This window comes from Aquarana catesbeiana, linkage group LG01 (genome assembly GCF_042186555.1).
Source record: "Aquarana catesbeiana isolate 2022-GZ linkage group LG01, ASM4218655v1, whole genome shotgun sequence".
Lineage (NCBI taxonomy): Eukaryota > Metazoa > Chordata > Amphibia > Anura > Ranidae > Aquarana > Aquarana catesbeiana.
In genome coordinates this window covers 713,093,104-713,110,929 of record NC_133324.1, presented here as the reverse complement: position 1 = coordinate 713,110,929, position 17,826 = coordinate 713,093,104, and positions in this window count along the sequence as shown.

Sequence of the window (17,826 nt, the reverse complement as noted above, 5' to 3'; positions counted from 1 at the left end):
GTACCACTGGGCATGGCCTCCTCCTGGCTGAGCTCATCCTGGGTAAAAAAAAGGGACATAGTTGTAATGTTTGCTTCCGCAATCACACACAATTTTCAGCTCATGACTTGCAAATATAATTCTAAACAAATAGAAAAGGCTATCTTTTTGACCCCACCATTCTTCTAGCTGATCACCAATATTTGAAGTACATTTTTGGCCACTACTGTCTAGTGATATGTATACATATTAATAATTGTGATGAAATCATTTTTTGGGAAGCACTTAAAACATTTTACAGTTTACATCATTAATATTTACACAATCCCAAATTCCCAAAAAAAGTATACCTGGCTGAAGCTGGGCGCATCCACTTCATCAAGGAAGAAAGGGCCCTGTTCTTCCTGGGACGCCTCAGCTGGGGTGGAGAGAAGGGTGGAGGTGGAGGGAAGGCTGGAGGGAAGGGTGGAGGGAGGGCTGAAGGGAAGGGTCAAATGTGATTGCCTTGTTTCTGTCTGGTCATCCAGAAATCGCAGTTTTAGGTAGTACCACAGCTTGGGGACATAAACCTGGTCTGCTGCTGCTCCTGATCTGAGGGAATCCTGGATCTTCTTGTGTTCCCGCCTGTACATATTGCGCAAGATCCCAATTTTGTTGTCCACAAACTTAAGGTCTGCCTGGGGGACTCGAGTCTTGACAAATTCCAGAAGTGTCCCCAGTGTTGCCTTCCTTACATGTCTAATAAAATACAATGGGTGCATGACCTCCCGCAGGTTTCTGTTCTCTTGATACAGCTCAATAAAACGCGACAAAATTCTTCCTCCTTAAAGGGATTAATTTTTGCTGAAAGACAAGACACAAGATAAAAACTGTAATGTCAGTCCAAACTCCCAGTATTACTTTTTGCAGAATCTAGGTTACACATACACACACACACACCAAACACATTCACCAAACACACACCCATGTTTAAATCTTACTTTCGTTTCTGACGTTCGCTACTTCCGCTCGGACATACGTAGGCCAGCGTAATAGCTTTATATACACTGCGCATGTGTCATGCTACGCCTGCGTCGCCCGCCCCTGACGTTCTGTTCTTTAGAACGATTTGTCCCCACCCCTTCACTCTTCGTTGCGCAGTGGCAGTATATAGAGAAAGATGGCGGAGAGATTATCTGAAACTAGCGCGGAGGAAAGCCCGGAGCCACAACCATTCAGATCCAGGAGGAGATATAAGGCCACCTACATGGCCTTTGAAGAGATGGTGGAGATGGTGTCCATATTGAGAAGGGAGGACTATGATGCCAACAAAGGACCGTACACTCGACCCAATATGCGGAAGGACAAAATAATGTCCTCAGTTGTCACCGCTCTTGAGCAAAAATTTGGCATTAAACGGGCTAAAGAACAATTGAGGAAGCGGTAGTCTGACCTCAAAACTAGGGAGCCAGATCAATATTGGCGAATCAAGTAGGTGATTAAAAGAAGTAAGTACTTGTTGTATTGAGATACTTAACTTGCATGATGATCCATATGCTTTTCGTTTCTACAGCATCGTTGGTAAAGACCGCTCTTTTGAAACTACATATGATAATAAGAAAATGATGTTTGTTTTGCAAGAAATACGATGGTGCAGGGTTGGACATACATTTAGGTCTTGATAATTTGCCGTATTCCAAAAATGTGTGGATGTTGTGTAGATGTGTTTGAAACTAGAATGCTTATTAAAAAATGATTCAGTGTAATGTAAGGACAGGACACAGGAGCTGTTTCCACATCTGGACTCACGAGCACTAGTGTACTATGTGACACCAGAGAAAATTTTTGAGGGTAATACACATAGGGGCTCCAGTGAATACTTGAGGTGTCTGCATCTGTGAAACTTGCATGAAAATGTGTATTGTTTAGCATTTTTGTTCAGAGTGAATTTGAATCCTGTATTCAAAAAAGTTTTGGGGAACAAACTGACAATTGTCCACAACTTCTAAGCAAGGTTTCATATTCCTATTTCAGGACTGAAAAATCACTGTGTTTTAAGTATACCTTTTGTTTTATTCTCATAGGGGAGAAAAGACTCAGACAACAGTCCGGGATCCCAGGACCCCCCAAGTCACCAGCCTGAAGCAGAAATTACCCCAAGCCCCAGCCCAAGACCACGCCCACCCGACGATCTTGAGGAAGGAGAGGTGGAGGAAGTGTGCGATATTTGCACCCCACCAAGTGAGTGACTGACACCCCAGCTTAAGGTAATCTATTTAGGTGTGCATATTTTTAATAACATTTTTATCCACAAATTTTAGGTGATGTTCTGGTTGTGGAAGGCCAAGCGGCAGAGCCATTTAGCACAGACAGTGCACAAAGACTCATTGGGCAGATAATGGTGTGGAATGGCCAAATTGATTGAATGCATGAACAAATTGACAGCATGAGAAATCGGCTGGACAGCATGCAACAGGAAATGAAGAACATGATTGATGTTTTGGGCAGAATCTAATCACTTTTTGCCTAAAAGCATCAATCATGTTCTTCATTTCATTGTCAAGTTTTACATTTGTTAAACTTTATAAGCTGTCAAATAGTAATATAAAAATTTAGCAGATGCACACGGTGTGTCATCATGTGCTATCTTCCATCAGGGGATATCAATGTACTTGTTTTGTGTTTGCAACCCCTTCCTCATAATAATGTTAGTTTGTGAGAGGAAAAAAGTGATTGCACACACAGAATACGTTCATTGCTCCCCCATGATGGCACATGTTGACTTGAACCATTTTTACTCCCAATTTGTGTGCATCTGCTAAATTTTGTTTTTACATGGGTGACATCACCAGCACCGTTTTTGACATGTTGAACTTTGTAAGTTCCTGTTATTTTTTTGTATTATGTTTTTAAAAACCCTGTTGTCAAGGGTCAAACAAAAAAATATTTTAGAGAAATCTGCATAAACTATAAAAATTAAAAAAAAAAAAATTATATTGTTCCAAAAAAAAAAAAACCTAAACACGTTAAAAAAAATGTACCATTCAATTCGCACACAGTAAAATGTTTTTACTACCACAATGTGTGTGGCTTATTATTTATCAATAACAGTTTATTTATTTTTTGTGTGTTTACAGTGACAAAGGGCCTTATTAACTAAAGGGCAATGCACTTGCCACTACAAGTGCACTAGGAGACAGACAAAACTAAATGCAAACAAGAATAAAAAGAAGAGATTTTAGCCAAAATAATTTGTGTTTATTTGGTAAAAGATTAAAGTTGCTCTTGCATTGCAATGGCCCCCTGACCATTAAAATGATTGACATATCTGTCACGCACTTGACGGGCGGTTTGGGGGGACAAGCCAGTACGGCCAGTATCCAGGCCTGTGAGTAGATCTTCACCACTAAGTCCAGCCTCAGGCCCAACTGAGGTAAGATATGTAGCAGAATGTCTTCTCAAATAATTATGGAGAATGCAGCAAGCCATTATCACATGATTTATTTTATATTCCGCCAGATTTATGGCCGAGAGGAACAAACGGAACAGGCTGGCCAGAATCCCAAAGGCATTCTCCACAACTCTTCTTGCTCTGACCAGCCGGTAATTAAATACCCTCCTCTCAGGGGTGAGGAACCTTTGGGGGAATGGCCTCATCAAGTGCTCGCCAAGAGCAAACGCTTCTTCAGCGATGAAAACTGAGGGGAGTCCATCAACGTTCTGGTCATCAGGTGGCAATCCCAGGCCACCAGTCTGGAGACACTGGCACAACTCCATCTGTGCAAAGACTCCTCCGTCCGTCATCCAGCCATTCTTCCCCACATCCACGAACATAAAATCCAATTGGGCCGAGACCACCGCCATCAATACTAAACTATGAAACCCCTTGTAGTTAAAGTAGTAAGACCCCAAATGGGGTGGTGGCACAATGCGGACATGCTTCCCATCAATCGCCCCAACACAGTTGGGAAAGTCCCAACGGTCAGTGAACTGGGAGGCCACAGTCTGCCATTCCTGTGTGTTGGAAGGAAACTGTGGAGTCAAACAAGAAAAAAAATATACAAGTACTTTTAAAAATAACTTTGCTAGCAGATTACACAAAAACGTTCTTGAACAACAGCAGTTGAGCATTTTTAAAATGTGTATTTCAAAAATCAAGAATACATAAGGCCCACTTATAAGATTACTCACCCCCTCTGATGGACCATTGATCAATTTGTATGTGGGGGGATTCTAATTTGGGAGAAGAACACACCTGACATTTGTAAACATTTGAGGGGGTGGGGGAGGGGTTCTAATTTGGGAGAAGAACACACCTGACATTTGTAAACATTTGAGTGGGTGGGGGAGGGCTTCTAATTTGGGAGAAGAACACACCTGACATTTGTAAACATTTGAGGGGGTGGGGGAGGGCTTCTAATTTGGGAGAAGAACACACCTGACATTTGTAAACATTTGAGGGGGTGGGGGAGGGGTTCTAATTTGGGAGAAGAACACACCTGACATTTGGAAACATTTGAGGAGGTGGGGGAGGGGTTCTAATTTGGGAGAAGAACACACCTGACATTTGTAAAGATTTGAGGGGGTGGGGGAGGGGTTCTAATTTGGGAATAGAACACACCTGACATTTGGAAACATTTGAGGGGGTGGGGGAGGGTAAAGCAGTACAATGGAGCTGACAATATACATTGTTAAAAGGACTATAGGCTAGAGGTATAAATGGACCCAGGATTGCATGGTGGGGAGGTTTGTGAAGGTAAATATGCATGTAGGGCAAAAAATTATTGATTCAAAAAAACAGGCATGCATGAAGATAAAGGGGACATTCACAGCATATTCCAAGCATTGTAATTATGTAACGAGGACATTTAGACAATACATTAGCAAATATTAAATACATATCATGTAATGTTAAAGGATAAAAAACTTACCTTCATATAGTCCTTCTGCAGGACCTGAATTATAGCAGAACAGGTCTCTGGGATTATGATCCCCAGAGCCTGGGGGGAGATACCTGTCGAGAACTTCAAGTCCTGAAGACTTCTCCCTGTCTCCAAGTAACGTAACGTCTTAACTAGCCTCTGCTCCCCAGTGATGGCTTGCCTCATGCAGGTATCCTGCCTGCAGATATAAGGGGTCAGCATAGCCAGCAGACGTTCAAAAACAGGGTCCGTCATCCTGAGATAATTCCTGAAATCCTCAGGATTATTCTCACGGATCTCACGGAGCAAAGGCATGTGTGAGAATTGGTCACGCTGGCGCAACCAATTCTTCGTCCATTAACTCCTCCTCGCCCTGTTCATGGACTGGACTCGGGTCAAAGTATTAACCCCAACACCAAATCCCCACGCAGCATGAACTCGAGAACGTCCACGCATTATGGCTTCAAAATGGTCGGCTGGTCAAACAAACTTAGAACAAATGCACTGAAGAACAGCAAGGCCTATCAAGAGCGACCTGAAAATCAGGAACGAGCGGACCAGAACGGCCTGCTAGGCAGGTTACAAACTGACCAACACGCACTGAAAACCAGATACAAATCTCACAAGCACAAACTGAACCGCGGAAAACGATCGAAATAAGTTGAAGTGTGAAAAGCGCGAATCGTCTCTAACCAAACTTCTACTAACACGAGATAAAAACGAGATTAGCAGAAGGAGCCCAAAGGGTGGCGTAGTGGGGCTTGAACTTCCTTTTTCTAGTCCCCTCATATGTGCTGTACGTCACCGCATTCAAAACCATCAGACTTTTGGAGTGATCGTGTGTGTCCAAGTCCATCTGTTTGTAAGTCCGGCGCACCTACGCTACAAAGTCCGTTGGAAAGATCGCCGAACCAAGTATGCTGTAAAGTCCGGTCGTGTGTATGCGGCATAAGGATTACATATTCTATGATACCTTGCTGTCTGAAAGCAGAGATTTCTGTGTCTTCTGAATCTCCTCCTCTCAGCACCTTTGCAGTTCAAAGGGCAGGCTCAGTGAATTCTGTCACACAGCCATGCATATTCACAGGGTATAGTGAATATATGTCTCAGAATTCAGGGAAGTAAATGCGTGGGATTTTTCACAAAGTTTACAGACTTCAAGATCTTTCAGACTAATAGCAGTAGGCTACAGATAATTGCACTACAACATAGAAGTGAAAATAATATTACATTTTGACATAGATATGCTTTATTTTAATCTTGTTGTCAACACTGAACAGCAACAACAATAACTGCAAGGCTCTGAGTTGTTAATATGAAAACCAGTGAATCAGCATTTTATATAATGAAATGAGTACATTCTGCATACAACTTTTTATAGTTATTAATCTATGGGCTAGATTTGTTATTTCCTTGTCAAAAGAAGTTTATTGAGTATACAATGTTATAAAGATACATAAAGATACATAAAGTATTTTTACAAGGATCTATAAAGTAAGCTCATTGTTTTACAGTAGGGTTTATATAGGTAAATATCATGAAATTTCAAATATTAAACATTGGGTTCACGTAAACCTAAATTAAAGATATATATCATTTCCTTAGTTACTTTTGTAGGTATTTAAATGCTTTATACCTACTATACATATTGTTTACAAGTAGAGTGTATATAGGTCAAATAAATTTTGATAATGAGCTTTAATCGTAAGGTGGAGAAAAGGAAAGAGAAAGAAGAAAAAGGGTTGAAAGGCAGAGGTATGGTCCACAAGGTTGTCCCGCTCGTCAGTTTATTATTCTTTTTAGTTCTCTTTGAAGCCTTAGAATGGGTGTCTCTGTAAGTCATTTAATCTGTTACCATGGCAACAGGACAGAGTCATTGAAATTTGACAGGAACTGTTGTTTTATCCAGGGATGCCAAAGTTTTTCAAATTTTGGAATTTGATTTTGATCGATGGCTACCATCTTAGCATGGGACATTGTATTATTCATTCTGTGAATTGTTTCTGCTAGTACCAATGTAGATTTGTTATTTCAATCTATTTTTTGATTCACTTTAAAACCATCATATGTGGTCAAGAGGTTAGCACTTCTGCCTAGCAGCATTTGGGTCATTCAAACTCCAACCACGGCACAACCTGCACAAACTTTGTGCTTTCTACCTGTGCTTGCCTTGGTTTCCTCAAGGCACGCAGGTTTCCTCCCACACTCCAAAGACATGCTGGTAGGTTAACCGCTTCAGCCCCGGAAGATTTTACCCCCTTCCTAACCAGAGCACTTTTTGCGATTTGTGACGATGCACCCAAACAAAATTGACTTCTTTTTTTTTCACAAATAGAGCTTTCTCTTGGTGGTATTTGATCACCTCTGCGGTTTTTATTTTTTGCGCTATAAACAAAAAAAAGCGTCAATTTTGAAAAAAAAAACACTTTTTTTTACTTTTTGCTATAATAAATATCCCCCCAAAAAATATAAAAAAACTATTTTTTCCCTCAGTTTAGGCTGATATGTATTCTTTATATTATTCCGTATGAACAAACGATCTGTCACTTCTCCCCCTCAGAGAACTGGAAACTGTGTGTTTACACACACAGATTCTAGTTCTCCGTGTGCCCCGAGCGATCACGGGGGCCCGGCGGTGATCGCAACCATGAGACACTCGTATTGGCTCTGTGGGCGAGCAGGGGGTGCACGCACGTGCCCCCTAGTGGCCACAGGGAGAAGCGACATTACATAACGTTGTTTCGCCCAGCCGTGCAATTCTGCCGCAGTACAACTGTGGCGGATGGTTGGCAAGTGGTTAATTGGCTCCTGTCTAAATTGGACCTAGTTTGTATATCAAAAACAGTGCAGTGCTTAAAATAAAGCGCATAAACAGAAATTCATAAAATTATATGTATAAAATACATGAAGAAAATTAAAATAAAAATATATACATAAAGTGCAGATAGAAATTCATATAAAGTGTATGAAGAGCATTTATAAAGCTATGCTTGCAAAGTGCATCCAAATATTAAGCAATTGAAAATTCATATAAAGTGTATAAAGAGCTTTCATAAAGCTATGCTTACAAAGTGCATCCAAATATTAAGCAAATCAAAACATAAAAACTTATACAAGCACCACTAAAGTGTTACTAAACCCACAACGGTAAAATCTGTCTGTATATGCAGCATAGCATGCTTGTTATATTCACTGTGGAACTTAAGGGTTTAATCCTCTACATTGTGTAAAAAGGTTGTTTTGTCCTGTATGCACAGATCCTCCCCTCCTGCACTGTCTATCTGGGGAAGGCCAGATAACACAAGCAGAGCAGCCAACCCGCACATGCTCAAATGTGTCTTTTATGCTGGAGAGCACATTTACTAGCCAGGTTACATGATAGTGACATCACACATGTGGGCGTATATACAGGCTGCAGTGGAAATCTCCTCCTTCTTGAACTCTCAGCACTGGAGAAACTCTGCAGTTTATCATGTAACCGTGGTATACAGATCATCCAAAAATGTACAGTGGGGACGGAAAGTATTCAGACCCCCTTAAATGTTTCACTCTTTGTTATATTGCAGCCATTTGCTAAAAGCATTTAAGTTAATTTTTTTCTTCATTAATGTACACACAGCACCCGATATTGACAGAAAAACACAGAATTGTTGGCATATTTGCAGATTTATTAAAAAAGAAAAACTGAAATATCACATGGTCCTAAGTATTCAGACCCTTTGCTGTGACATTCATATATTTAACTCAGGTGCTGTCCATTTCTTCTGATCATCCTTGAGATGGTTCTACGCCTTCATTTGAGTCCAGCTGTGTTTGATTATACTGATTGGACTTGATTAGGAAAGCCACACACCTGTCTATATAAGACCTTACAGCTCACAGTGCATGTCAGAGCAAATGAGAATCATGAGGTCAAAGGAACTGCCTGAAGAGCTCAGAGACAGAATTGTGGAAAGGCACAGATCTGGCCAAGGTTACAAAAACATTTCTGCTGCACTCAAGGTTCCTAAGAGCACAGTGGCCTACATAATCCTTAAATGGAAGATGTTTGGGAAGACCAGAACCCTTCCTAGAGCTGGCTGTCCGGCCAAACTGAGCTATCGGGGGAGAAGAACCTGGGTGAGAGAGGTAAAGAAGAACCCAAAAATCACTGTGGCTGAGCTCCAGAGATGCAGTAGGGAGATGGGAGAAAGTTGTAGAAAGTCAACCATCACTGCAGCCCTCCACCAGTTGAGTCTATATGGCAGAGTGACCCGATGGAAGCCTCTCCTCAGTGCAAGACACATGAAAGCCCGCATGGAGTTTGCTAAAAAACACCTGAAGGACTCCAAGATGTTGAGAAATAAGATTCTCTGGTCTGATGAGACCAAGATAGAACTTTTTGGCCTTAATTCTAAGCAGTATGTGTGGAGAAAACCAGGCACTGCTCATCAACTGTCCAATACAGTCCCAACAGTGAAGCATGGTGGTAGCAGCATCATGCTGTGGGGGGTGTTTTTCAGCTGCAGGGACAGGACGACTGTTTGCAATTGAAGCAAAGATGAATGCAGCCAAGTACAGGGATATCCTGGAAGAAAACCTTCTCCAGAGTGCTCAGGACCTCAGACTGGGCCGAAGGTTTACCTTCCAACAAGGCAATGACCCTAAGCACACAGCTAAAATAACGAAGGAGTGGCTTCACAACAACTCTGTGACTGTTCTTGAATGGCCCAGCCAGAACCCTGACTTAAACCCAATTGAGCATCTCTGGAGAGACCTAAAAATGGCTGTCCACCAACGTTTACCATCCAACCTGACAGAACTGGAGAGGATCTGCAAGGAGGAATGGCAGAGGATCCCCAAATCCAGGTGTGAAAAACTTGTTGCATCTTTCCCAAAAAGACTCATGGCTGTATTAGATCAAAAGGGTGCTTCTACTAAATACTGAGCAAAGGGTCTGAATACTTAGGACCGTGTGATATTTCATTTTTTTTTTTTTTTTAATAAATCTGCAAAAATGTCAACAATTCTGTTTTTCTGTCAATATGGAAATATGGGGGAATTGGGACTTTAAATGAAGCACAATTAAGTGCTTCCATACCGGTATTTAGGTAAGTACAACAAGGAGAGTGGGACTTTAAGATGAAGCGCTTGGGTACTGGAGGTAAAGTAAACCATGTTTGAATATCATCATGAAATGTTTATTGGTTATAATAAATAACAGACAATGAAGAAGAGTATTCATTTCATATGAGGTAGTGTTCATTTCATATACATATAAGAGGCGTGCACATGGCATAAACATGATAAAGTATTACATATATAGCAACACATAATTGGATGGTAAAAAAGTTAGATAGTAAAACATAATTGCTAGCAACAACATGCTTGATACCGACGACTGTACCCACATGGTAAATGTGCATTTAATGAGTAGGAAAAAATTATGTAATTGAGTAAAACATATAGTACAAATAAATACGATTCTGTATGAGATGTCACTGGGGCATCAAAACAAAGCTTGATGCGTTTCGTGGATGTTTCTCCACTCATCATGAGCTGATGCAACCAAAAATTCCTATGGAATATATATAGAAATTATATGGACCCTATTGTCCATATAAAAGAGTAAAAATTAATAAATGAACATTTAGTGTGTATAGATGGTTAACAAAACACACTCACCAACTCAGGCAGCAATTGTGGTGCGCGGTGTTGGGCGTAGGATAGGCCAAGAGCACAAACATCCACAAAACGCGTCAAGCTTTGTTTTGATGCCCCAGTGACATCTCATACGGAATCATATTTATTTGTACTATATGTTTTACTCAATTACATTATTTTTTCCTACTCATTAAATGCACATTTACCATGTGGATACAGTCAAATTTAAGGGGGTCTAAATACTTTCCGTCCCCACTGTATATAGTGGCAGTGTTTTAATGTAAAAAGAAGATTTATAAGCTGTGGACACTGAGGTGGGGGGGGGGGCGAACTATTTTCATATTACTGGGTTTAGTAACACTTTAAGTGCCCAAAAAGTACATAGTGGTATTTAAATGTATCAGCAGTCCAATAAATGTCCAAAATGACATCTACCAAAGGATTCCAATAATACTGCTTCCAAGTGCAGCAGTAAAGTATGTGGTGCATCCACTTGTGCAACTCCTCCACCACTATGCACTTACCAGAACGCTAAAGGATATTAGCCTAGTATAACATTCCAGCCTCACAGAACCTCCATAGTTTCCTCTTCAATATGGGTAATATGCGGTCAGAGAGGCGTCCTGTATGAGAGCTGCTCAACACATGGAGCCCAAAGTATGATATAAAGTGTAGCATTTAATAAAATTAAGATCAATAATAAAATCAACATAAAATCCACATGGAGTACACATACATATGCGGCCGGACTTACTAAGATGGTTGCCAATCCGAGAGCCATAATTGGTGGCATGACATCAGCGTGTAAGGCTCTACCCTGGCTCTAGTATGTGTATGTATGAATGTGAGTTATAGGACCTTTGATTGTAAGCTACTTAACGGCAGGGACTGATGTGAATGTACATTTAATGTTTAAAATGCTGCGTAAATTGATGGTGCTATATACAGGTACATCTCATAAAATTAGAATATCATCAAAAAGTTAATTTATTTCAGTAATTCAATTCAAAAAGTGAAATTCATACATTTTATACAGATGCATTACACACAGGGTGATATATTTCAAGCATTTCTTTCTTTTAATTTTGATGATTATGGCTTACAGCTAGTGAAAACTACAAATTCTGTATCTCAGAAAAATAGAATATTACATAAGACCAATAAAAAAAAGGATTTTTAATACAGAAATGTTGGCTTACTGAAAAGTATGTCCATGTACAGTATAGTATGCACCCAATACTTGTTCGGGGCCCCTTTTGCATGAATTACTGCATAAATGCAGTGTGGTATGGAGGCAATCAGCCTGTGGCACTGTTGAGGTGTTATGGAAGCCCAGGTTGCTTTGATAATGTTTCAGCTCATCCATATTGTTGGGTCTGGTGTCTCTCATCTTCCTCTTGACAATAGCCCACAGATTCTCTATGGGGTTTAGGTCAGGGGAGTTTGCTGGCCAATCAAGCATAGTGATACCATGATCATTAAACCAGGTATTGGTATTTTTGGGTGCCAAGTCCTGCTGGAAAATGAAATCAGCATCTCTAAAAAGCTGGTCAACAGAGGGAAGCATGAAGTTCTCTAGAATCTACTGGTAGAGGGCTGTGCTGACTTTGGACTTGATAAAACACAACGGACCAACACCAGCAGATGACATGGCTCCCCAAATCATCACTGACTGTGGAAACTTCACACTGGACCTCATGCAACTTGGATTCTGTGCCTCTCCACTCTTCCTCCAGACTCTGGGACCGTGATTTCCAAATATAATGCAACATTTTCCACAGTCCGTGATGAAATATATTGCTCCGTGTGTAACGCAACTATAAAACAATATATGAGTTTCACTTTTTGAATTGAATTACTGAGAAAAAAAAATTTTTTTGATGATGTTCTAATTTTATGAGATGTACCTGTTAGACATAAACTAGAAATACTTGCCTGTACAAGTTCAGTTAAACCATATTAGTGTTAACTGTATTTCATGTGAACATAAACATTGAATATTTGTGTGGTTTGTACAAAATATACCACATAAGCCTATTGTAAAAGAAAAATGCCAAGACAAAATTTGGTTAATTCATAGAAAACTACCCAAGGTTCTCTCTTTTATTGTTACATCCAGTAATGGAACCATGTGCATTTTTAGAACCCCCTTTTAACACAAGCTTATATATAATACAGTTAAATTCTTTGGAGCTTAATTGTACTTTTACATCAATGTTTTACAGTTTTGCTGTTGAATAGTAGACCACAGAGCTGAGCAACAGAAACTTTGTCACCATGAATATTTCATTATGCTTAAAGACGTAAACACTTTGCCCTGTTGGAGTCTCCTTTACCAATCTATCCATCCAAGCTACTACCATGCTCTGGTTTGCATTGATATGAAAGCAAAGCTAATACATTTTAATAATTGCTTCTTTGAATCAGATGCAAAGTACAGAAAGGATTTTTCTGCATATCAGATGCATTTTAAATTAAATTTTGATGTAGTTTGAAACTTCACAGGATTGATTAGAAATAAATTCATAAGTTAGCAATGCAGGGATCTTTATTTAAAGCCTTGGCCAAAATAAAATATTTTTTGGAGCTGTGCCAGTGTTCAATTTGATGACACCACTGAAGCAAAAGAAAATGTCTTTGGGGATTTTCTGCTTTAAAGTAAAAAAGACTTATGAGAAGCAATTCAAGAGTAAAATAGCATACATCTGTGCATGCTCCAAATGTGTTTCTCTACAAATAAAATAAACACTTCTGGAAAACCATGCAAAAATATTTACTATTTTTTTCCAACACTGAATTCTGAGTTTTTTTCACATACACAATATACATAAGCATATGCTCTAAAATATTTCACCTTATATATTTTTCATTTTGTAACATCCATTTCAAGTGTTTACTGCCAGTGTACTTTTTTACAGTTCAGAATTGTTTCATGCATAATTAGCTTACAAACTGTAGTGTGGAGGTGCCTGAAGCCAACAAGGACATATAAATGTTTGTTTCCAATTCAGTCTTTAATAGCCTAAAATAATAATGCCTAGAGAAATCATGCACACAACTTTCTTAAATGTCAGCAACTCTTGGAGACTAGATATGTGCTTTTTTATTATTCATTTATAGACATTTGAAATCAAAATATTAGCTTTAGCGAGAGCATAGGTGTAAATGAAGTTGCTACTATAGCTACATTAACTATTTCTAATAATATTACTAAAGCTGCTGCCACTACTCCTACCCACCACCATCACCACCGTTATAATAATAATAATAACAACAACTACATCATTTAATTGATTAAAAGTGGTATCCATGTTCATCACAAGAGTTTGAAATCATGATTTAAAGGATGCATATAATAGTATTAGGTATACATTGTAAACAAAAAATAGAATTTAAAAGGAACTGAACTGTGACAGCTGTGCACAAAAATAATGCAGGCAGCGGTGAAAGGACTAGTCACTAGACATGAAGTTTGAATTTGTTGCTGCCCTCTCCAGGGTTCGTGAAGTTAGAGTATCAGAAAGTTTTGGCCAAAAACTTTTCAGTTTGACCATCAGAAACAATATAACACTTACAATGCAGTGCATAGCAATTGCCTCTAACCACAAGAGCAAATAATTAGGGCCATAGGCAGTATTGGTTGACACTTGGCACTGGTTGGCACTGATAGGCAGCATTGGTTAGCACTGGTTGGCACTGATTGGCAGCATTGGTTGGCACTGATAGGCAGCATTGGTTGGCAGTGGTTGGCACTGATAGGCAGAATTGGTTGGCACTGATTGGCAGCATTGGTTGGCATTGATTGTCAGCATTGGTTGGCATTGATTGGCACGGATAAGCAGCATTGATTGGCATTGATTGTCAGCATTGATTGGCACTGATTGGCATCATTGATTGCCACTGATAGGCAGCATTGATTGGCAGCATTGATTGGCACTGATAGGCAGCACTGATTTGCACTGATTAACAGCACTGATCGGCAGCATTGATTGGCACTGATAGGCAGCATTGATTGGAACTAATTGGCATAGCAACATTGGTTGGAACTGATAGGCAGCATTGGTAAACACTTGGCACTGGTTGGAACTGATAGGCAACATTGGTTGGCACTGGTTGGCACTGTTTGGCAGCATTGGTTGGCACTGATAGGCAGAATTGGTTGGCACTGTTGGGCACTGATAGGCAGCATTGATTTGCACTGATAGGCAGCATTGGTTGGCACTGATTGGCAGCATTGGTTGGCACTGATAGGCAGCATTGGTTGGCACCAGTTGGCACTGATAAGCAGCATTGATTGGCACTTAAGGCAGCATTGATTTGCACTGATAGGCAGCATTGTTTGGCACTGGTTATCACTGATAGGCAGTATTGGTTGGCACTAATTGGCAGAAGTGGTTGGCACTGATAGGCAGCATTGGTTGGCACTGATAGGCAGCATTGTTTGGCACTGGTTGGCACTGATAGGAGTATTGGTTGGCACTAATTGGCAGCAGTGGTTGGCACTGATAGGCAGCATTGTTTGGCACTGATAGGCAGCATTGGTTGGCACCAGTTGGCACTGATAAGCACCATTGATTGGCACTTAAGGCAGCATTGATTTGCACTGATAGGCAGCATTGGTTGGCACTAGTTGGCACTGATAGGCAGCATTGGTTGGCACTGATTGGCAGCACTGGTTGGCACAGATTGGCAGCATTGGTTGGCCCTGATAGGCAGCATTGGTTGGCACCAGTTGGCACTGGTTGGCATTGATAGGCAGCATTGGTTGGCACTGATAGGCAGCATTGGTTGCCACTGATTGGCAGCATTGATTTCCACTGGCAGGGGAGAGGAGGCGTTTCACATGCAACAGACAGACTTGCCAGAGCCACTCGGTGTGTGAAACTGTCAGCTAATGTAACTACTTGCAGGGAGAGAGATGAGCTGTCACGATTCAGTCGCGATGTCGGGGATGGGCGGGACCAAGCAGCTATCAACACCAGCCAATGATTGGGCAGCTTAAGAAAGGGGGTGGAGCCACATAAACATAGCGGCCCGCCAAGACCCCATCCCATTGGCTGATATTTGATAGCCGTTCGGTCCTGCCCACCCCCGACATCACCACTGTATTTTGACAGCTGGTCTCTCTCTCTTTGCAAGCAGTGACTTTATATGACAGTTCACATACTCAGCGGCTCTGGCAAACCTCACGATCTGCTGCTTGTGAAATTGTTTCACAGGCAGCTGGGGGGTTACACACTCTCTTGAATGCAACATTTTGGGGCAGATCTTGGGAGATAGCACAAGTAATTAGGGTGTGCCCAGGCACACCAGGCACACCCCGTGCATATGCCTATGATAAACACATAGATATCAGGTTTTGGCAAGGGGATGCTTATGCCCTCTCACATAACCATTAAGCGCAATGCTATTTTCCAAGGACATTTCCCTCATGTTGGAGAGATTTACTTTCACTTCCTACTGTGTCTGCCATCCCTTCCTGTCCTGGAATGTGCCTCAAAGGAACACAGACAGCAACCAAAAAAAAATAGTGTCAGGGCTTTCAACCATTTTCAAAATTAAAAAAAAAAAGTTTTGCCTTTAGATTTACCTTAAAACACTCACAGGGTACTGAAGGACATTTTGGTGGTAGCAGTATGGTTAGGGACCTGCTTTCTTGCTGCTTTCCTGACAGTATGGCAATAATAAGGAGATCCGGCAAAACTGTAAATCCTTGAAGTGTTGTTTATTGGTACATCAGAGTGACAATAAAACAATAAAACTGACGCGTTTCATCAATAGCCTTAGTCGTAGCTGTTGCCAAAACGCATCAGTTTATTGTTTTATTGTCTCTCTGATGTACCAATATACAACACTTCAAGGATTAGTTTTGCCGGCTCTCCTTATTACTGTTGCATTGGAGTGTGTTTGGACACATCGAGCCTTGGCACCTGTGAGTGGACCTGGTGTATGGATTGAGTTGGCCCTGCAGAGAGCGCTGTTACCTTTCTTCTTTTCCATTCCAGATAGTATACTGTGGTGGATTTACTAAAACTGGAGAGTGCAAAAATCTGGTGCAGCTCTGCATAGAAACCAATCAGCTTCCAGTTTTTTTTTTGTCAAAGCTTAATTGAGCAAGCTGAAGTTAGAACCTAGTTGGCTTCTATGCAGAGCTGCACCAGATTTTGCATTCTCCAGTTTTAGTAACTCAACCCCACTATGTATATACTTTATATATCTGCTATTGTTTGCAGATGTCATGTCTTCAGTTATATTTATTTGTACAAGTAAATAGAAAGCCCATTGGTATTAACCAGATGATTGTCAGATTGGGCAGATTTCAACAAAAATGAGTGTTTAAGTATTCATTCCACTCAAGTCCTAATATACCTAGAGACAGATAATGCTTCAGACATACTAAAGTTAGGGATGAGCCGAACACCCCCCTGTTCGGTTCGCACCAGAACATGCAAACAGGAAAAAAGTTTGTTTGAACACGCGAACACCGTTAAAGTCTATGGGACACGAACATGAATAATCAAAAGTGCTAATTTTAAAGGCTTATATGCAAGTTATTGTCATAAAAAGTGTTTGGGGACCTGGATCCTGCCCCAGGGGACATGGATCAATGCAAAAAAAAGTTTTAAAAACGGCCGTTTTTTCGGGAGCAGTGATTTTAATAATGCTTAAAGTGAAACAATAAAAGTGTAATATCCCTTTAAATTTCGTAGCTGGGAGGTGTCTATAGTATGTCTGTAAAGGGGCGCATGTTTCCCTTGTTTAGAACAGTCTGACAGCAAAATGACATTTCAAAGGAAAAAAGTAATTTAAACTACTCGCGGCTATTGCATTGCCGGTCCGACAATACACATAGAAGTTCATTGATAAAAACGGCATGGGAATTCCCCACAGGGGAACCTGGAACCAAAATTTAAAAAAAAAATGACGTGGGGGTCCCCCTAAATTCCATACCAGGCCCTTCAGGTCAATTGCGAACAATTTCGAATGCCGCGGAACACCCTTTAAAAGTCTATGGGAGAAATCAAAAGTGCTAATTTTAAAGGCTTATATGCCAGTCATTGTCATAAAAAGTGTTTGGGGACCTGGGTCCTGCCCCAGGGGACATGGATCAATGCAAAAAAAGTTTTAAAAACGGACGTTTTTTCAGGAGCAGTGATTTTAATAATGCTTAAAGTCAAACAATAAAAGTGTAATATCCCTTTAAATTTCGTAGCTGGGGGGTGTCTATAGTATGCTTGTAAAGGGGCGCATGTTTCCCGTGTTTAGAACAGTCTGACAGCAAAATGACATTTCAAAGGAAAAA